Source organism: Diabrotica virgifera, chromosome 8 (genome assembly GCF_917563875.1).
Source record: "Diabrotica virgifera virgifera chromosome 8, PGI_DIABVI_V3a".
Taxonomy (NCBI): domain Eukaryota; kingdom Metazoa; phylum Arthropoda; class Insecta; order Coleoptera; family Chrysomelidae; genus Diabrotica; species Diabrotica virgifera.
The window spans coordinates 76916729-76940275 of record NC_065450.1 but is presented as its reverse complement, the minus strand read 5'-3'; the positions used below and the strand labels follow the sequence as shown (position 1 = coordinate 76940275).

The window sequence follows — 23547 nt, the reverse complement described above, 5'->3', positions numbered from 1 at the left end:
ATAGAACTCTATGGCACGTTTTCACTAAAGCTCTATGCTCCACTTCGAGAGTTCAAAAACCTTATAATACTATAAAACAAAACACACTGGAGAGTCACTTAAGTTGAAAAAATCGAGCAAGTAAATGTGCAATTTAAAAAATATAAAATATACAACGTACACTGAGTTATTGTCCGACGTGAATCTTTGTTGACCCCAAACAAAATCACATATAGCATCTGTAATGCTGTTTGAAGAGTCAAAACTTTAAAGTTTTCCCAAATTCTGGATTCACAGTAGCAAAAATCGTAACGAATATACATCCACAACACTTTTCCCACACACTAACAAAAAAAAGTTATATTATAAGATTTCTACGATTGTACTTTCCCAGGCGCCATTTAACATCAAACTGTATTCGGTTATTTTAAATTTGAAAGTATTGGCAATTATTTCTAAATCCTTAGTTGAATCAAAACATTGCCAATTCATGAGTAAACCGAAATGTGCGATATTAATAAAGTTGTTCAAGAGCCAAGTGCTATAAAATGTAATAAAATGATCGCTTAGTCAATAGGTAATTCATTATCAGATGGAAACAATAGTATTGTTTTTTTACTAAATGTCTACGAAAGTATCCTAAGCCCATTATTTTTTGTTAGGTTAAGAGGCAACATTACAAAAAACCATGTGAAAAAATAGATAAAAATAAGTAATAATAGCAGTGTGACAGGAAACACCCTTGTCAGACTTCATTAGAATAATGTGACCAAACGTGTTATTCCAGTGAGGAAATATTTAACAATAAAATAAAAGTTTAACTTTGACACCCTGTGTTTCGGTTATTATCAACTTTCGTACTTAAGTCGCGTTTACACGATGGCAATTGGCGAGACAATTGTCATTGGACAATTGTCATCACGTGGTTGCGGATTGTCGGAGGCCAGTCCAGTTGAAAGAGAAGATGTTTACACGGGGCCAACTAAACATCATGGTTAGCTTAAATCGACCTATTTTATCCTCAGGAATATAAGGTTAAGCTATGGCCCATTCTTTACCAAACACCCTGTATATAAATATATTGGCTGTTAGGTGTCTGTATATCTGGTCAATTCTGCTGTTAATCAAAGAAATTTTTATGCCCAATGTTCGACAATGTCGAAAGACTTTTCGAAATCTATAAACGCTATATAGGAATGTGGTATTCTTTTGTTCGTTCTATAAGGATTTTCATACTTAATAAATGGTCACTTCTGCTAAATCCTTTCTAAAACCAGCTTGTTCTTTCCACTGGAATCTGTCGAATTTTGTTGTTAATCTAAGATTTTGTCGTTAAGCTGAGATTTAGCACATTTTAATGACCCAATTTCAAGTAGGTATATTACATGAATGTCATTCTTCAGAAAAGAACTTTAGAACTTTTTACAATTTTTATTTCAACCATTTTTCATCAACCTATATGAAACGTAAATAGCCAAACAATGATTTTTTCACTTTTTATGGTTGTTTAAAGCAAACAAAGCAAAATTAGCTGTACGTCTTCAAGGATTTGTCATCAGCTATTATTCCTCATACACCTTTTAGAACCTTCAAAAACTTATAAGAATTTTTTCAGCCCTTTTGTTTGCTTTACTGGCCTATAACATCGATAGGGAGTTATTTCAAATATCTAGTGAAAACAAATGGAAAATAATATTATTGTTCAGTGTTTTATAATTTTAGTTTTCATTAATACTCGGAAATCCTTCTCTACGTGTTCTTTCCAAGATTTTATGCTGTTTTTTGTCCTTCAACGTATCGATTTTTTTAATGGTCTTATTTATAGACTTAATGGCGGCTCTAAGATTGCTCAATAAGGAACAGTTTGGTAAACATAAAATCATTATTGGGAAGCTGACTGAAATAAATATCTGCAATGCAGGACCGGATAAAGGGGCGTGCAAGCCGGGCGACCGCCCGGGGCGCCAAATTTTGAGGGGCGCCGATATAGAAATAAAATATTTTTTTCCTTCATTATTTTTTTATATTTTGGTAAATTAAAATTGATCATTTTTAATGAGACATTGATTGAATAATTGTTATATTATTTATAAGAGATCTATTTGTACATTCAGAATTCATAATACCCCAAAAAATATTAACTGACAAAAACAAAAATTTACTATAAAAACAATGAAACCTACGATTTTTATGGCTTTTATCACACAACATTGTTGCAGACAAATGCTTTTTCATTTCTAAAAGTCTTTCGTTAAATAATTTGTAAGGAGTATCACGTATGATAACCATCTACTCAAAACATAAATAATGAAATAAAAAATTTTAGTAGTTCCAAAATGACACAAAATCTAGGCATCGGATAAAAAAGTTTATTTGAAGAAAGTGTATTTCTTTGTTCTTCTTAATGGCGGTACAGGCTCGTTTTTATAATATTGTATTTAATTACAGAGTAATTTCCACATATTAATATATTTTTCAAATTGAGCTCTGTACCGCCATTCTTATATTACATTATTATGTTACATTATTATATTACGAATACGTGTGCCAAATATCTCGAAAAAATATTCAAAATTACAGCCACAATCCTGGAACGCGTTTTTGCTACCTGTTGATCGCTACTGTTTCCTCTTAATAATATATAGGATCTTATAATTCGATTCCAGCAATAAAATTGCTGGTAAATAACCTTTCTTTGTACTTTACTAATTATACCAGCGTATTATAACTATTTTTTTTTTCAAAATTTAAAGATTATGCAAAAAAAAGAAAAATTTTTATTTTGTCGATAAAATATTAAATAAGAATCTCATCTTTATAATCTTTATAAGTTTGATCAATGTATCATGATTATTTTAGTTATTATTGCGATCGTAAATTGTTCATTAACAATTGAATTGTTGCTAAAATATTCGTTTAATTTTCACCGGCTTCTGGAATTATAATCTATACCAAGAAAGCTTTGATGTCACTAAGTTATTTAATTATTGATTAATGATTACTTACCTAAAACTTTATTTGAAAATTAGAGTTTTTGTTAGGAAAACCCGCATTTTCCGAGGAAAATTTTCGTCGGAGCAAATCGTGAAAAACATATCTCTATGCAGAATTTAATTGCGGTGAATTTTTATTTAAGTGTTTTTCTTGTAAAGTTAAAAGCTTCTGAGTTATAGAGCAATAATTGAAAAAAATACGATTTGTCGGCGCCATTTTGTTTATAAAAAAAGTAGCACACTATCTGCGGACTTTGCATACCTATATTATTAATATATAGGATCTTATAATTCGATTCCAGCAATAAAATTGCTGGTAAATAACCTTTCTTTGTACTTTACTAATTATACCAGCGTATTATAACTATTTTTTTTTTCAAAATTTAAAGATTATGCAAAAAAAAGAAAAATTTTTATTTTGTCGATAAAATATTAAATAAGAATCTCATCTTTATAATCTTTATAAGTTTGATCAATGTATCATGATTATTTTAGTTATTATTCCGATCGTAAATTGTTCATTAACAATTGAATTGTTGCTAAAATATTCGTTTAATTTTCACCGGCTTCTGGAATTATAATCTATACCAAGAAAGCTTTGATGTCACTAAGTTATTTAATTATTGATTAATGATTACTTACCTAAAACTTTATTTGAAAATTAGAGTTTTTGTTAGGAAAACCCGCATTTTCCGAGGAAAATTTTCGTCGGAGCAAATCGTGAAAAACATATCTCTATGCAGAATTTAATTGCGGTGAATTTTTATTTAAGTGTTTTTCTTGTAAAGTTAAAAGCTTCTGAGTTATAGAGCAATAATTGAAAAAAATACGATTTGTCGGCGCCATTTTGTTTATAAAAAAAGTAGCACACTATCTGCGGACTTTGCATACCTATATTATTAATATATAGGATCTTATAATTCGATTCCAGCAATAAAATTGCTGGTAAATAACCTTTCTTTGTACTTTACTAATTATACCAGCGTATTATAACTATTTTTTTTTCAAAATTTAAAGATTATGCAAAAAAAAGAAAAATTTTTATTTTGTCGATAAAATATTAAATAAGAATCTCATCTTTATAATCTTTATAAGTTTGATCAATGTATCATGATTATTTTAGTTATTATTGCGATCGTAAATTGTTCATTAACAATTGAATTGTTGCTAAAATATTCGTTTAATTTTCACCGGCTTCTGGAATTATAATCTATACCAAGAAAGCTTTGATGTCACTAAGTTATTTAATTATTGATTAATGATTACTTACCTAAAACTTTATTTGAAAATTAGAGTTTTTGTTAGGAAAACCCGCATTTTCCGAGGAAAATTTTCGTCGGAGCAAATCGTGAAAAACATATCTCTATGCAGAATTTAATTGCGGTGAATTTTTATTTAAGTGTTTTTCTTGTAAAGTTAAAAGCTTCTGAGTTATAGAGCAATAATTGAAAAAAATACGATTTGTCGGCGCCATTTTGTTTATAAAAAAAGTAGCACACTATCTGCGGACTTTGCATACCTATATTATTAATATATAGGATCTTATAATTCGATTCCAGCAATAAAATTGCTGGTAAATAACCTTTCTTTGTACTTTACTAATTATACCAGCGTATTATAACTATTTTTTTTTTCAAAATTTAAAGATTATGCAAAAAAAAGAAAAATTTTTATTTTGTCGATAAAATATTAAATAAGAATCTCATCTTTATAATCTTTATAAGTTTGATCAATGTATCATGATTATTTTAGTTATTATTGCGATCGTAAATTGTTCATTAACAATTGAATTGTTGCTAAAATATTCGTTTAATTTTCACCGGCTTCTGGAATTATAATCTATACCAAGAAAGCTTTGATGTCACTAAGTTATTTAATTATTGATTAATGATTACTTACCTAAAACTTTATTTGAAAATTAGAGTTTTTGTTAGGAAAACCCGCATTTTCCGAGGAAAATTTTCGTCGGAGCAAATCGTGAAAAACATATCTCTATGCAGAATTTAATTGCGGTGAATTTTTATTTAAGTGTTTTTCTTGTAAAGTTAAAAGCTTCTGAGTTATAGAGCAATAATTGAAAAAAATACGATTTGTCGGCGCCATTTTGTTTATAAAAAAAGTAGCACACTATCTGCGGACTTTGCATACCTATATTATTAATATATAGGATCTTATAATTCGATTCCAGCAATAAAATTGCTGGTAAATAACTTTTCCATGAATTTTGCTAATTAGCCCAGAGTAATAGTAGTTGTTTTTTGAAATATTTATTTTATTTTATATAAAATGCCAAATGAAACAAAGTTATTTGGCAAAAATTTGGTTTATGTATTCGTTCATTCAACCCAGGGATCCAATGGACCCGAACGGTAAGCTTATTTCTTCAGTGGACGGAAGGATAAAATAGCCAACCAAAAAAAATACTTCAAATACGGTTTTAGCTATCTGTATATCACTCATGTACACTCATGGCACTTTGTATATATCGCGTTACGCTGTCAGTTAAAAGAGATTAAATGCATCCGTATCTTATCAAATTGCAATTAGAATTCATGAGAAGATATTAAAACTAAAATGTGTACGCATAATAACGATAATGATACTTTTATTAACTCCTACAGCTTCCTAATCTTCCAGATAAATAAAAAAAATTAAAGTGGACTCGGCTTATGGTATATTTTTTCATAAAATATCTCTTTTCTAATATTAAAAATTGTAGCGGGTATTGTAGTTTTATTTAGACAGCATACAATTATTGTCCGTCCAACAAATAAAAAATATCTGTGCTAGGTGGTTTGCTACTATTAGGCTCATTTAAAATGCACTGATTGGAAATTAACTGAAAGATATAAATATTGAAAGACAATAGGATCAACATTAAGAAATGCCTATGAAAATGCTGCAATTTTGCAATTTACAATAGGTATAACTTACTGATTTTGTAGCTAAACCATATAGGACAAACCAGATCACTGAACCTTAGTATAAAATGGGGTATGGGCAAAATTGCCAGCGTAGTTCAAACTGAACTGGCTGGTAGCTCCATAGCCGCAAAAGAGATAACCCGGAAAGGTATAGACGGTAAAACCATAATAACCTGCACAGACAACAGACAAGCGCTACTAACCCTGAATAGACCACGTGTTATATCAGGGCTAGTAATGGAGTGTCATGAGTCACTATCCCAAGCTTTGGATGGTAACAACATCATCGTGAGATGGGTTAAAGGACATAATGGAAATAAAGGAAACCGCATTGCTGTACAGCTAGCTAGGAAGGCAGCAGGACTAAGACTCTTAAGGCCTGGTGATCTTTTTGACTAGTCAACTACAACAATGGCGGAAATTGTCACTCCCACACGCAAACCGTGAAAAGACGGGAAGAAGGACCAGGATGTAGACTTGCCAAGGTAACACTAAGAAGCCTTGGGAAGTCAGCATCAGAAAAGTACTTAATAATGGCCAGAGAAAACCTACGCTTGACAGTTGTTTTTTAACTGGCCATTGTCAACTAATAATCCGGTCAACTTAGACATCAAAATAGTTGACAAATAACAAAAATTGCCGGAGAGCCAAATTTTGGTAGAGAGCTAGAGTTTACCATAACAAATAAACTTTTAAAAGTCCCCATCGATCCCATGTGTGCAACAAAAGTTATTCGGGGTCAAAGGTCAAAATTTGAGATTTTTTGGATTTTTCTCGAAAACGGTAAGTTTTATCAAAAAAAAAACATCAAACCAAAGTTGTAGATCTTAACATTCTCTACAAAAATAGTCCTTACAATTTTTTTCCTCAGAGTTACCATTCCAGAGATATGGTGATTTTAAAAGTTACTTTATACATTATATGCACATATAAGCCACGTATATACATAATGTGGCACTTAAGACAAGTGCCTATTTATGTCTCTTTTATATACTATTCTGAAAATATTTAAACTGAATTTCCTCTATCCATGTGGCCTTGAAAAACATTTGGCTATACCACTGTTTAAAAAAGAACAGATTGTCTATTGTAAACAATGGCTACAGTATTGTCTGTAGGTCTTGTTCATATTATCTGTTTCTTTTAGTGCTAAAGGTTCAGTTCAAGTGAATATAAGTATGTACTTATTACAAGCGTCTACCATTTAGCAGACATTATGGGCTTACAGTGACAGTGGTATTTGACGGCTACAATGACTCGACAAAGAATATTAAAGCTGCAGAACAACGTCGTCGAACTACAAAAACATCATCGGGTTCCGAGATTATCTTTGATGAAAATATAACAGTTGCAGCGAAACAACAACAATTTTTCGCTAACATTAATAATAAATCTCGTTTCATTTCCATGTTAACTGACAAATTAACAGCTGCGAATATTGAAGTGAAACAAGCTAAAAATGACGCAGATGTCCTTATAATTCGCGATTGAAACGGAATATAGAGGGTAGGTCGAATGCAGGAAAATGGCCGATATAAATGGTATAAACAAACATTGAGGAACAGAACAATACCGATTTGATTTAAAATATTTTAATGTACTCATCATGCTGAAATTTACTAAAAATTTCTTGATAGTGACCAAATTCCATTCAAATCAACAATTTTCTGGTTTGTTTATACCACTTATAGTAGTTTAAATTTATTCCATCACAGGTCAGATACTTTGTTTTTCATCGCGAATTGAGACAGCAATTGAAAAATTTAAGGCAACAAACCCAACAATTGTAGTTGGTGAAGATGTTGATTTGTTAGTACTGCGTACTGCTTACTGCAAGGACTCCAGTAGATAAAGTTATTTATTTTCTGAAACCTGGAAGAGCTCAACAGCGAACAGAGATAAATAAAATAAAAAAAGAGCTTTTCTTCGTAAAGTTTATCGGCTTATCCCAAATGCCAAAAGTAAATTTTATTTTTACATGCGATAACCGGCTGCGACACTGCGTCAGCAATGTACAGAAGACGCAAAACGTCAGTACTTAAATTATTCTAAAAAAAAAGATTTGACTGACTGCTGTAAAGTTTTTACAGAACTTGATTCCACACCGCAAACAATAATAATTACGGAAGGAATTCGCTTTCTTCTTGCGGTTTATGGAGCTCCAAAAAAAATTAGTTGTCTTGATAAATACCGATACTTAACTTTTGTAAAAAATACGCGAAACAAGAAACAAGTACAACTATCATGTCTTCCTCCGACATCAGCATCTGCTTTTCGACATTTGTATCGAGTATATTATCAAGTTCAAACATGACTAGGCAATGAACTGAATCCAGAAGACTGGGGTTGAAAATTAATAGATAATACTCTGGAACCGATTAAAACCTTATTCCCACCTGCTCCAGAAAAACTAATTAACACTATTTTTTGCAATTGCAAAAAAGGTTGTAGTGCCAAATTTCAATGTAAAAAACTCGGGTTGCTGTGTTCTCTAGCGTGTACCAACTGCCAAGGTCAGTCTTGCTCAAATTTCCAGTTTAGTACAACAGAGGAAGACTCCTGTGATTTTAATGAAGAGACCAATGACTCAGTCACATTTGAACAATTTTTGAACATCCAGCAAGAGGAAGAGGAAGAAGATGGAATCGAAGAATACTTGACTGTTGCAGTAGACTTTCAAGAATATGAAATATCTCTTTAGATATAAAATATCTAAAGAAATCAAAATAATAGTTAACCTAATAATCAATAGCAATATCAATAATCAATATCAATAATAAGGTAATATCTAGAACTCGACCGGTATTGTTTCCTTAAATTATCCTAAAATTGTCAAAACAGTTAGTGGAGTAGGCCTACAGGGGAAAACACGGTAGTGGTGTGGAAACGTGTGCATAATATCATGTATAATGTGACTCTTAGAATCGCGATATCTCAGGAATGGCAACTCTTAGGAAAAAAATGGTAAGGACTATTTTTGTAGAGAATTTTTAGATCTACAACATTGGTGTAAGGTTATTTTTTGATAAAACTTACCGTTTTCGAAAAAAAATCCAAAAAATCTCAAATTTTGACCTTTGACCCCGAATAACTTTTGTTGCACACATGGGATCGATGGGGACTTTTAAAACTTTATTTGTTATGGTATACCCTAGCTCTCCACCAAAATTTGGCTCTCCGGCAATTTTTGTTATTTCAAATGTCTATATAGACCGGGTTATAAGCAAACACCTCCACACACTGGGGCTAGGAGACACACCTTTGTTCAGGAAGTATGAACGAGAAGACGAAACGGTCGAAAATGTCCTATGTGAATTTCCGGAGTTATCGTCAATACGAGAGTATGCGTTCGGCGAGACCTGGCATACACCTGCCGACATAGGGGAGTCCACCTTCCTGAAAATGGCAGGATGGACAATGCGATAAGGACGACAGCTCCCTGGGAGGATGCACAATGGGTCAATTGTGGTCTATATGCTGTGAGACTTGATTCTCCCTCCCTAGTCTACAGATACAGATAGGACAAATCAATCGACGACTCTTAGCCAGATTTGACGAACACGGACTAACTCTTAGTAACAAGCAAGTCTAAATAGCCTTATTCACACACGAATTTGGAATACCACAGTCCAATACCTCAGTATTTCCATTTTCGAAACCGAAAACGTATTCGCAAATGATATAAGTAGCAGTAGTTGAAAATATGTAATCATAAAAAAGCGATAGCGATTTTATAGTGCATAATTTCTACAAAATATACCAAATAATAATTGTATTGTGGCTTTTAATAAAAGTTTTACTGTTTTTCGTATTTAAAGGTCTTAATGGTATTTTTCGTCCTTCGAGGTATTGATTTTTGTAACCGCCTTATTTACAGACATAACGGCGGCTGTAAGCCTGTAAGTCTGTAAGATTCGCCAATTAGGAGGAGTTGGATGGAAATAAAACCTAGTTTAGACGAAAAAAATTTATGTAGGTTTTTTTCTATAAAAGCAATTACACCATTGTTAATGCCGGTGTTAGTTGAAATGTGCTCTTCTGCTATAGTCAGAATGTTAAATTGTATTAAGGAATGAAATAAATATTTCCTATGGTATTATCTTGAAAGATTAGTTTTAGAGTATGTATTTATCATTTAAAATAGGAAAAGACATTACAATAGCTATTTTTTACCAAACAAAATCATCAAAATTTGCAAAATTTAACTAAAAATTCTAACTTTCAACCCTTTTGCGACACCTCTAAAAATAGTTTGTTTGAAAAAATATTTTATTTGTGGCTTCACAATGGCTATAGGCAACTTTCTATCACTATTACACATTGAAATTATAAAATCATTTTTTTCGTTCCACCCTATTGTAGAATGAGCGACTGCATCTAGATCTAGATCATCAGCAAAGGCCAACAATAGTTTTGATCCTCGATTCGCAAATCTCCCTATTAGCTCAGACGATATTTTCTACTTATTGCATATTCAAAGGCAAAATTGAATAGCAACGGTGATAAGGGAGCTCCTTGTCTACACTCTACACTCCTTGATAGAAATAAATTAATTTCGAAATTTGTATTCATCATCATCATCCAACCAATTTACGTCCACTGCTGGACATAGGTCTCCCCCAATTGTTTCCACACTTCACAGTTTTGTGCTGATTTTTGCCAGTTTTTACTAATCCGCTTAATATCATCTGTCCATCGTGTAGGCGGCCTTCCTCTACTTCGTTTATCTTCTCTTGGTCTCCACTCCATCAGCCTTCGTGCCCATCTTGAATCTTTCAGTCTGGCGACGTGTCCTGCCCAGTTCCATTTGAGCCTGGTGATACGTTCTACAACATCTGCGATACCGGTTGTTTGTCTGAGATCTTCATTTCTTATTTTATCCCGTAGAGTTACGCCCAGCATGGATCTTTCCATGCGCCTTTGAGCAACCCGCATTTTCGACGCTGTTGCCTTGGTTAGAGTCAGTGTCTCTGCTCCATATGTCATTACCGGTAGCACACATTGGTCAAACACTTGTCTTTTTAAACCGATCGGTATACTGCTCCTAAATATGTCTCTCAGAGCTCCGTAGGCTGCCCAAGCAAGAGTTAATCTTCTTTTTATTTCGCATGTTTGGTTATCTCTGCCAATTCTAATTTCATGACCCAAGTAAATGTACTTTTTTGTATTAGTATTAAATTTGTATTAGTAAAGTAATATTATGGTACCTTTAGAATTAATACTCCATAAAAGAGTTTTCCCGATGGAAAAACGCTAATATTTTGATGGATTCGACCGTTACTGACCGTTAACAAAATTTTAAACCAAAAACTCTATAAGAAAGCCCTGAAATTAGTGTATCCACCACCACAGAAAGAACTCAGTACCTTCTGCTCTCTCACATATACTGGCAAGATAACAACAAAAATATCTAGATACATAAAAAAGAAAGGAATAACACCAGCTTTCAGAACTAACAACAACTTAAGTAAATATATTAAGAACAATAAAAGCCGAAAGAGAAAGTAACTACAGAGTGGTGTGTACAAACTAACTTGTGGTGACTGTCCGAAAACTTACATCGGTCAAACTGGCAGAACCTTTGACAAACGGATAGCAGAACACAAAAGGGCTTTCAACAATAGAAAAACAGACACCTCTACATACGCACTTCACCTTCTAGATCATAATCATTCTTTCAATGAAGAGTTTCAAATTCTGCATATCCAAAATAAAGGCCTTAAGCTATCTTTTTTAGAATCTATGGAAATTAATACATTGAAAAATACAGATATAATTCTGAATGACCAACTCGAGACAAACAGCTCCCCACTCCTCAACCTCTTCAGTTAAAGACTTAAAAAGGCAAACACATTGTAAACTATATCACTTGAGAAAGGCACTCTGCCGAAACAGCTGTAGTCACTTAGTTGTAATAAATTTTGTGGAAGTATAGAAAACAAACGTTTTCAGTGTTTTATTGTTAGCTAATATTTTGATTATTGGCTGACCGGATAATTGTTTACGGTTAGGTGAAAATTCGGATACGACGCAACTTACACAATTTTAGAAATTATGGAATTTTCTTAACTACTTAGTTATATTCGAAAGTAGAAATAATAATAAACGTCATTCTAGAGACTAGAACTATGCCAAAAGTTAATAATATCTCTCCTCGTTGACCTTCTGAATCCAGCTGACAACGAAAATAATTTTCGGTTTCCCAATCAATTAAAAAGTAATAACTAGACTGTATTCGAGATTCATATCTCAGAGTTTTAGGAATTTCGAAAATATTCGAAACATTCACATTACTTTACTATAAAAACAGAATGTTTGGGGCCGTCCATTAATCACGTGATGTTTTTTTGGGCATTTTTGAACAACCTCTTCCCCTTTGTGATACATGGTGAGGTTTAAGACTACCACTTCTCTACCCTATATCACTTGTATTTTTTTAATTAGCGACTAGGTACAATAACAACGTTCAGACATAAAAATGAGCAGGTTGTTTTTGGCTGACATAAAAATAATGAAAGAAATGCGAAAAACTTTTTCTACTAATACATGAATATTATATAATAGACCAAGACCAAGACAAGAAGAATATCGAAGTAAAGGTCGTCCGCCAACAAGATGGTCTGATGACATAAATCGCTTCGACAAAAATTGGATGCAAAGGGACTGGGGGAGACCTATATCCAGCAGTGGATAGATCCGGGTTGAATGATGACGATGAATATTATTATTAATGTACACTATCCTCGGACCACCGATTAGCAAGACTTTCATCAATACCAACAACTGGATAAGCATCTTGCACGTCAGTTGTTGGTACAGTGCTTTGTTGAAAATCTTTCGCAGAAAATCTTTCTCGATCTACCGTTCGATCGTCGCGTGAGGATGCAGAAAGGACGAACATTGTGTATCTCTAGACCAGCGGTTCTCAATCTGTGGTACATGTACCACTGGTGGTACATCTCATTATTTGGGGTGGTACACAAGACACAAAAAAAATTAAAATAGTAGTGCTTAGTAAGTCTTGATAATACAATCTAAAACTATAGGTGGTACCAAAAATAATAAAAAGAACTGTAGGTGGTACATGACTCAAAAAGTTTGAGAGCCCCTGCTCTAGACTATTATTGCTAGGATTCAGTGGCTTGTGACAATAATTCAAATGTGCTTTAGCTTTTTTCTTTGTACAGAAGTACAAGACACATCGCTGGCATGTCCTTTATATATTCCAATTATTTACCATTGGCGCGCGTACGGGTAATATGTCCCTTATGTGCGCCAATGGTTAACATAAAATTCTTAATTGTATGTCAAAAAATGCACAATAACTACCTCTTAAAACTGACCAAATTTCATTTGCACATTTCAACCGGTTTTAGAGCAATAAATAAATTGTCAGTTGGTAAGAAAAATTTCAACGCCCCCTTCTCGGAAACGAAGCATTTGCGGGCATACGTTTATGAAGCAAACTGCCATTATTTTTTCATGCAAAATTACCTGCAAAATTATACTAACGTTTGTCAAACATGTATTGATTAAAACAAGGCTAGTTGTTAAAGTACCTAACTATTTTATTATCCAACATAAGTGAATGAATCAAAAAACAAAATGTTAAGAAAACATGAGGCTATAGTTGGGTTTTAATTTCAGTGTTTTATAAATACTAGAATATTTCACAGGGTCACTGGGTCACGCGAACTTTGAGAAAAAATCACAGTTTGATTGGTACACTCGGTATATAATGACAATTTACTGTATTGGGACCGTGCAAGTTCGGCAAAGCGACCTCTATTTCTACGCTCTGTACTTTTATTCGTACTTTTAATTATATTGGCCAATTATATTAGTCCTGGTTGCTGGATAATTGTCAAGGCCATAGTCCAAAAAAATAATAAGAAGAAAAAATTATGCAGGTTATGTTATGCAAACGTAAACAATAATTGTATGTAGTAAATAAAATTAGTTATTAAAATGCAGTACTGCAAGCAAAATACAATTAATTAATCTAATAGTAAAACACTGAAAACGTTTGTTTTCTATACTTCCACAGAATTTATTATAACTAAGTGACTACAGCTGTTTCGGCAGAGTGCCTTTCTCAAGTGCCTTCTCAAGTAACGGTCGAATCCATCAACAATTAATTAAATTTACCTTTATATAATAATTGCATATCATATCAATATTGTGAAGCAATATATAATTTTTCTGCTTCAATGACAGAAGGTATGAAATATACGTCAATTTGACAATTTCAATTGACAATATGAATTATTTAAGATAGTTGCAATATTTCTCCGCGACTCGCGCACGATCGTTTCTCGTTTCCCTTCCAAGTACTTGCACACCGCGAATAGTAACGTTATTATGCGAGCGATATTATTAAAGAGTAAGGCTAAAACAAACACTTATTCGGAAATCAGGTTTAGGAAATTCAAGACGTCAAGTGGTGCGTTAATTTCTTGGAGAAGTGTATACAGGGTGTCTGCGTAACTTGGAACCATATGGGAAACTTTTTTAATATCAATTTTACGAAAAAAAGTCATTCCTTATAAAGTGCTCTGCATAGTCTAAAACCTAAGATGCAATCATCAAATATCAAATTTTGTCAACAGTATACGAGGTGTGTCAAAAAATATGAATTTCGCTCAAGAGCAAACTACCTTTATATTTCAAAATATCAAAAAATTTTATTATGAAAAGTTAAATTTTATTATGTAATTAAAAACCATATTCAAATATGCAATAACAGCCTTCTACTTGAAAAAAAAATTTTTTTTTCAAAATCATTTTTATTTATTAGACATGTAATAACTCTTTTATTAATAATTTTAGGAAAAAAAGTTATTCTTCATAAAAATCTGTGCATGGTCTAAACCTCAAGATGCAACCATCAGTTATCCAAGTTTGTTAATTTTATACGAGGTGTGTCGAATAATATGAATTTAGAAAGAATTCTAGAATTCATATGATTTGACACACCTCGTATAAAATTAACAAACTTGGATAACTGATGGTTGCATCTTGAGGTTTAGACCATGCACAGATTTTTATGAAGAATAACTTTTTTTCCTAAAGTTATTAATAAAAGAGTTATTACATGTCTAATAAATAAAAATGATGTTCGGAATCGGTAATTTAGGAAAATTTCAGAAATTTTTTTTCTAGTAGAAGGCTGTTGTTGCATATTTGAATATGGTTTTTAATTACAAATAACTTTTCATAATAACATTTTTTGATATTTTGAAATATAAAGGTAGTTTGCTCTTGAGCGAAATTCATATTTTTTGACATACCTCGTATACTGTTGACAAAATTTGATATCTGATGATTGCATCTTAGGTTTTAGACTATGCAGAGAACTTTATAAAGAATGAATTTTTTTTCATAAAATTGATATTAAAAAAGTTTCCCATATGGTTCCAAGTTACGCAGACACCCTGTATAACGAGAAAATCCTGTTTTTTTAAATATTGTTAAATTAAAACATTTACCTTATAAAATTGCATCTTTCGCGGACTTAAATGTTCACCAATTCGTTAGTAACTGATTTTGTCCATCAGTTGTTTAATTGAAGGACATGGAACTCAGAAGATAAAGATATTTATCAGTTCAAATAAGATTCTAAACAGGGAACAAAGATCTCAAATTTTGTAGAAAATTTAAAATTTTGTATCCACTAAATTGTTTACTGTTTGATAATGTATATTGTTTCTTTAAAGTACAAAAAAACTTGTTGACCTATGGATTTGTACGTATTCAAATTGAAAATCGTCAATAGAGCATTCAGTACTTTTAGATCAAGGACGCAATCACTGACGATATTAAACGTAATTTAATTAAAGATTTTTTAGGAAGATAAAAGTTCAAATGCACATTACAAAATAGGCGAGGCAATAAAGCAGTAAAAAGCCCAAAATCTACCAAATGTTTGCAGTTGAATGCATCTCAACGAAACGTGTTGCTGTGTTGCATTCAGTTTGTAAGAACCTTAGGAAACTTTGCGAACTAAAGTGATGATGATGAAATGAAAACTGCATTTTTGAACAGTCACTGAAGGTTGTCACCTCCGATTTCGTTGAACCTTCATCGATTTTCATGAAAATTGGTGAGTAGTTAGATTAGGATTAGAGGATACCTAGAAGAAACAAAAGTGACATGGTGCCTTTTTCTTGCGCTTTTGTCCTGGAAGTGGAGCACTTTAAAACATGCATTTTTTTTTCAAGAAAAATTAAAATCTTTGAACTTTAATTACCACTCAAGAAGTATTGATTTATTTTGATATTGTTGTAATTCTAGATGGGTTCAGGGATTAAGTGAATTATTACGGGGTTGTAACAACTTTATTAAATTCTTAATAAGTAAAGTACAAAATTAAATTTCAAAAACGTTTTTTTGACAAAACTTCTACTGGTCAAATATGTATATCTGTCAGATCCATTACTAGTCCGACTTCCCGAATTTATAGACTTTCGCCTACACTAAGGTGATTCATAACATATAAATAGTAAATTTATTTTTATAAAATAAAAATGTATACCATTTTTATTCAGTTGCAATGCGAAACCAAAACTGTCTTAATTTTTACTTAGGTTAGAGAGCGCGGCCAGCACTCTTATCGACGATTTCACCTCTTGTTAGAGGCTCTTCAGAGAATGCATAGGCTGCTATCTCTACTCCAGGTAAAAATTTTCGACATTTATTAGTCCCCCATTGCAACTGACGTGAGTAGTAGGTGCGTAGCGGCATCTGCTAAATGAAAGTCTAAGTTTTTCAACCTAATAAAAATATTTTTAAAATAAAAGATTTTTAATTGAAAAACTTATTGGACCATTTTCCTGGTGACACCTCCAAGGCTTCTACAATATGCAAGCCAAATGGATGCTGCAGTGAAGACAAAAGGGAAGGAATTCTACACTATGCAATTCACAACCCCCGTCTGCAGCTGGTAAAGTTCCAACGGAAAATGGACCTAGTTACTCTATAGGAGTAATACTAATATAAAATAAAAATGTATACCATTTTTATTCAGTTGCAATGCGAAACCAAAACTGTCTTAATTTTTACTTAGGTTACTTAGATTTTTAGACTTTCATTTAGCAGATGCCGCTACGCACCTACTACTTTCACGTCAGTTGCAATGGGGGACTAATAAATGTCGAAAATTTTTACCTGGAGTAGAGATAACAGCCTATGCATTCTCTGAAGAGCCTCTAACAAGAGGTGAAATCGTCGATAAGAGTGCTGGCCGCGCTCTCTAACCTAAGTAAAAATTAAGACAGTTTTGGTTTCGCCTTGCAGCTGAATAAAAATGGTATACATTTTTATTTTATATTAGTATTACTCCTATTATAGAGTAACTAGGTCCATTTTCCGTTGGAACTTTACCAGCTGCAGACAGGGGTTGTGAATTGCATAGGAAATTCCTTCCCTTTTGTCTTCACTTCAGCATCCATTTGGCTTCCATATTGTAGAAGCCTTGGAGGTGTCACCAGGAAAATGGTCCAATAAGTTTTTCAATTAAAAATCTTTTAAAAATATTTTATTTTAAAAATATTTTTATTTTAAAATATTTTTTTTTATTATTTTTATTTTAAAAATATTTTTATTAGGTTGAAAAACTTAAGACTTTTATTTTGATAACTTTATATAACAAACTTTGCTTAGAATTTGTCCCTTTATCGATTTATGGAGTTATTTTTAATAAAATAATTTTCACCCGCGAGAAGGGGGAAGGGGGAAATTATTACTTTTGTTTCTTGATGTATCCTCTAACTACTCACCAATTTTCATGGAAATCGATAGAGGTTCAACGAAATCGGAGGTAATAGTTCGTATCCCATCCACCTTCAGTGACTACACTAACAACGAAAATGCATTTTTAGTCTAGTAAAATAAAATTACACTACATGTAAATCAAAATGTAAATTCGTACAGGTTGAAACAAATTTTATATCACAGTTTAGGTGGTTACAAAAGATATTTTCAAGAAAGTATCCAAATCATATAAGGGGATCATTGTTTAAATAATTAAAAAGGGGTCATTTTTGCAAAAAAAAAATACTTTTTTAACTGCTGAGGTAATTCACTTATTAATGAAGGTCTATGGGATTTTTTTCTGCAAAGTTGAAGGGTAAATCTTTCACATAAGACTTACCAAATTAAATTTGACCCCCTATTTATTTAAATAATTGTATATAAAACTTTAAAAACAAATTTACAAAAAATTATTTTTAGCGTTTTAAATAAGCACTATAAAATATCTTGTTTCACAGAATAATTTGCGCTATGTTACCAGTATTAACCAAAAAAAAATTGGTCAAAAAATATTTAACATTTTTTGAGATATTGAATTTGTTTATTAAATATTACTATATTTTCAATTGCAAAAACGCGGTTGTTGCCAAAGAAATATTCACCTGCTTAAGATCTCATTATTTTTATTTTTATGTATATTTTCGATAAATGTATTGATAAATCCAAAATTTCAATTAAACTCCCCCCTAAAAGGGCATTTGAAAATTATTCAAATTTGTTTATAATTTGTTTTTTTAGTACCTTCGCGGGGATTAAGTATTTTGAAATGCCGTTTCGATAATTGGGTTTCTGGGAATTTTTCACTAATTAACAAATTTTTTTTGTCTTTTTTTGCTCCTCTTTTGTTTTTCTTGGAGTTATATTACTACGGGCCCTTTTTGGGTTAAGTTTGTTTAAGAATGTCAAATCTCTAAGTTGTAGATTCTAGACCTAAAAATATTAAGATTAGTCTAAAATCACTTAAATAAAATGAGGCTACTTACTGTGTTTTATTTAAAAATTTAAAAATTATTTTTACCAAGTACTTTCAAACTATTTGACGTATCCCTATCATACTTGGCAGAAAGTGTGGGTACTATACAGTCTGCTAAATTGTGATAAATAAAAGTTTCTCGATACTACCAGAGGCGTACGACAGGGGATAGTTAATGGTTGACCGTTCCCAAATTCTACGCCACTGAGGGAATTACTATTTTAGCGAAATTTTTCGATTCTCCAATACTTTCTATGTAAATAATGTACTCTTTACTGGTAACGATTAAGTCATTAGTTTTCGAGATATTGGACGTTAAAAATGAAACGGCATAGTTATTTTGATTCATTCATTCATTCATTTTAAACTTCCAATATATCTCAAACTGATGACTTTATCGATACCTATAAAGTTATTTACATACAAAGTATTGGAGAATCGAAAAATTTCGCTAAAATAGTAATTCACTCAGTGGCGTAGAATTTGGGAAGGGTCAATCATTCACTATCCCCTGTCGTACGCCTCTGGCACTAGCTAGAAACGTTTATTAATCATAATTTAATAGGGCGTATAATAGTTACACTTTCTGCCAAGTATGATAAGGAAACGTCAAATAGTTTTAAAGTACTTGGTAACAATAATTTTTAAATTTTTAAATAAAACACCCTCAGTAAGTAGCCAAATTTTATTAAAGAGATTTTAGTTAAATCTTAATATTTTCAGGTCTAGAATCTACAACTCAGAGATTCGACATTCTTAATAAAATTTAACCCTAAAAGGGCCCGTAGTAATATAACTCCAAGAAAAAAAAGAAGAAGAAAAAACGACAAAAAAATTTTGTAAATTAGTAAAAAATTCCCAGGAACCCAATTTCGAAACGGCATTTCAAAATACTTAATCCCCGCGACGGTATTAAAAAAACAAATTGTAAACAAATTTGAATAATTTTCAAATGCCCTTTTAGGGGGGAGTTTATTTGAAATTTGAATTTATCAATACATTTATCGAAAATATACATAAAAATAAAAATAATGAGATCTTAAGCAGGTGAATATTTCTTTGGCAACAACCGCGTTTTTGCAATTGAAAATGTAGTAACATTTAATAAACAAATTCAATATCTCAAAAAATATTAAATATTTTTTGACCAATTTTTTTTGGTTAATACTGGTAACATAGCTCAACTTATTCTGTAAAATAAGATATTTTATAGTGCTTATTTAAAACGCTAAAAATAATTGTTTGTAAATTTGTTTTTAAAGTTTTGTGTACAATTATTTAAATAAACAGGGGGTCAAATTTAATTTAGTAAGTCTTATGTGAAAGATTTACCCTATAACTTTGCAGAAAAAAATCCCATAGACCTTCGTTAATAAGTGAATTACCTCAGCAGTTAAAATATATTTTTTTTTGCAAAAATGACCCCTTTTTAATTATTTAAACAATGATCCCCTCATATGATTTGGATACTTTCTTGCAAATATCTTTTGTACCCTCCTAAACTGTGATATAAAATTTGTTTTAACCTGTACGAATTTACATTTTGACTTTTTTTTATTTTATTACGCTATTTACAAAATGATGCATTTCGAAGTGATGAAAAATGATAAATCTGTAATTAGGAAATAATTGGCAGACATGAGTTCAATATTACTACTCAGGGGTTTTTGGGCCCGCTGAACACGAATAGCATAACGGTGTTGGTCTCCGAAGAACCTAGTGCCCAAGATAGCCATCGTCTCCTGGAGTTTTATGGAAATTCGATACAAAATCACGCAAACTAATAACACGACGATTTTTGTGGTCGCTGATTACGAATATTATACACCGATGGTCTACGAGGCACCTGGGGCCCAAGAAGTTCCTCGTCTCCTTCATTTTTCTGGAAATTCGGTACAAACTCAGGGCAAAATCGTTATTCGGTGGTTTTTTAATATATGAAATTCATTTCAACTCATTACAAATTCAAGAACAATAGTTTTATTTTTAAATTATGATTTTTTGAAGTTAGTCATGAAGAAGTATAAAAACGTTAGTCGTAATATTAGCCACTTTCTAATTCTTATAAATAACCGACGTAAGATTGTCTTACAGGTTTTGGATTAATTCCTATAATACTATAATACGAATGATGACAATTTGCAAAGATCCAGCTGATGGACTATATTCATAGGCGTAACCAGGGGGGGTTTTGGGGGTTGTAACCCCCCCCATTGGAATGTACTTTGAGCTCTATACGCTTAACACCATAGCCCTCAGAGACCTTCCAGTAGTTGTAACCCCCCCTTTCAGGTAGTTGTAACCCCCCCCCCCTTAGGATCATCCTGGTTACGCCTATGACTATATTATATATTCCAAAAAATCAACCTTTTTAATCTTTCTTTCTCCCCTTCCTTGTACCCTATCAGGGTGTCGGATTTGGGATCGCTATTTTAATTTACATTCACCCATCTCTTCCATTCTTTTCTGTTTTCTGCCATTATTTTTAATTCCTCGAGTGATTTTCCTTTAACTTTTCCCGCCTCTACTATTTGCTGTATCCATTTTTTCTTGATCTGCCTCTTTTTCTTGTTACAACGTTCTTTGCTTCGTGGACTTTTCTCGTTATTCTGTTGGGTTGCATCCTCATCAAATGCCCATCCCAATTCATTCGTCTCTTTTTTAGTTTATTCATTATTGGTTCTTGGTTGGCCATTCTCCTAATAGTCTCGTTGCTTAATCTATCTCATTTTGTCTTTCCATCTATCCTTCTTAAATGTCTCATCTCCATCGCATTTATTCTGCTCTTATGTTTTTCCAGAATTGTCCAGTTTTCACTTGCATAGACCACAGTCGGTATCACTATTGTGTTATATATCGTGGGTATACTGCAAAAACTGACCAAGTCAATTTTTATCGATTTTTAGTTTATGTGACCAAGTCACTCCAAAGAACTAACCGAATACCTGAAAAAATTCCCATGGCAAAATTATAAGGTTTGATGCCGCAACACACATAACATACAAATATGTCTATGTCTGGGTATGCGAATCAACAGACTGGAAGAAATGAACATGTTGACTTGGTCACTTTTGCATGAAATATGATTCATATTTTATTCATGTCAACATTGAACTGATTCAAATATTTATATCCTACTAATTAAGAAAATTCTTTTTGAAATTCATAAAAATAAAAGAAGAGTGAACTTTTTATGGGTTAAGGCTCCTATAGGACTAACGCATAATGAATATGTTGATAGTTTGGCTAAAAAAGCTATTGAGTATGGTACTTCAAATATTCGTAAGTTTTGCATATCTGATTTAGTTAACACTATTAAGCATCGAGTTAAAAATCAGTGGAGTCAATCATGGCGAGATCTTTGTAAACTATCCAAATCTCAGTATTCACTGATTCAACCTTTTGTTCCAAATATATATTGGTTTAAAAATGATGTAGTACCTCGAAGATATATAACAACATTAATTAGAATGAAGTTTGGACATGCTTGTTTCCCTCTACATCTATCAAGAATTAAAGTTTTTGATTCAAATCTTTGTACTGAATGTCAGAAGGTGGGTGATTTGAATCACATTTTCTTTGATTGCACAAAATACATTCCATACACCTATAATTTAATCGAAGATTTAATAAAATGTAATGTTTTTCCACATTTCAATGTACCCCATCTATTGTCTTTGAATAGCAAAAATATATATGATTGTTTAATGAAATTTATCTGTGAAACTTAAATTAACCTCTAAACTTTTAATCCTGATATTTTGATATACAGTGGAACCTCGATAACTCGGATTAATCGGGACCGCGGCCGATCCGGGTTATCGAAAATCCGGGTTAGCCGGAGAATATAGTAAAAATTAATAAATAACCTCCATCACAATTACAAAAACATGAAACACATATGCACAGTACACATCTAAATTACGTATAGTTGTATAGAGTGTAGAGTTTTGTTCATTTCTTGGTAAAAAACTCAGTCATACTGTAGAGATGTACCGACACCATAATATGGTAGGTCTGGATCCTGCGTACAAAAAAAAATTGATAAATAGCAAGCTGAAAATTTGTTATTAGCTTAAGGGTGTCTAGTCGGACAAACATTAATATATGGGAACACTGGAACAGGGGAAGTTTTAACTGTGGAACAGGTTAAAAATTTGGAACGGTCAGACCACGAAAACGGCACATGTATTTTTTCCGACAGAACAGACTTAAACTCTCCGAACAGAGATTAAACTCTCATGCAAAAATCAGACTGCTATTTATCACCAAATTGGCGTTTTAATGAGTGGAACATGTAGAATATGTCAAATGACAGGAATTATGACAGGTGATAAATAGCAGTCTGATTTTTGCATGAGAGTTTAATCTCTGTTCGGAGAGTTTATGTCTGTTCTGTCGGACAAAACAAATGTGCCATTTTCGTGTTCTGACCGTTCCAAATTTTTGACCTGTTCCACAATTAAAACTGCCCCTGTTCCAGTGTTCTCATATATCAAAGTTTATCCGACTAGACACCCTTAAGCTATTAATAAATTTTTAGCTTGCTATTAATCAACTTTTTTTTAATACGCGGGATCCAGACCTATGGTAGCATAATATCATATTATGATGCTGCAATAAATTTATTTTAAAGATTCGTCTTTATCAATCCTACCTAATGTTTCTAGTTTCTTTTCCATTGTCACTGCAACATTTTTACGTTTTGTTACCATTACGTAGACAAAGCAAACACAATCTGAAGCACGATTACATTACAGAACGGAAGTGATTAATAGGCTGTACTACACACAATACAAGAATTTTTAAATAGTCACGTCTTTTTTAAACAATGCTAAGACAGTTTGACATAAATAAAGAAAAAGGA

General features: G+C 32.2%; 1 protein-coding gene across 4 annotated transcripts in view; it reads right to left on the bottom strand.

Moving 5' to 3' along the window:
- LOC114332190 (monocarboxylate transporter 9) overlaps window positions 1-23547 on the bottom strand; it is an 81216-nt gene that overhangs the window by 42757 nt on the left and 14912 nt on the right. Inside the window, exon 1 of one of the 4 annotated variants that reach the window (XM_050657547.1) lies at window positions 15385-15490. The exons of 2 other annotated variants lie outside the window; for them this stretch is intronic. The gene's annotated coding sequence lies outside the window, so the exon portion shown is untranslated. Of the gene's footprint in view, window positions 1-160; window positions 387-15384; window positions 15491-23547 lie in introns of those variants that run through there. One more of the 4 variants, XM_028281927.2, reaches the window with a different exon arrangement.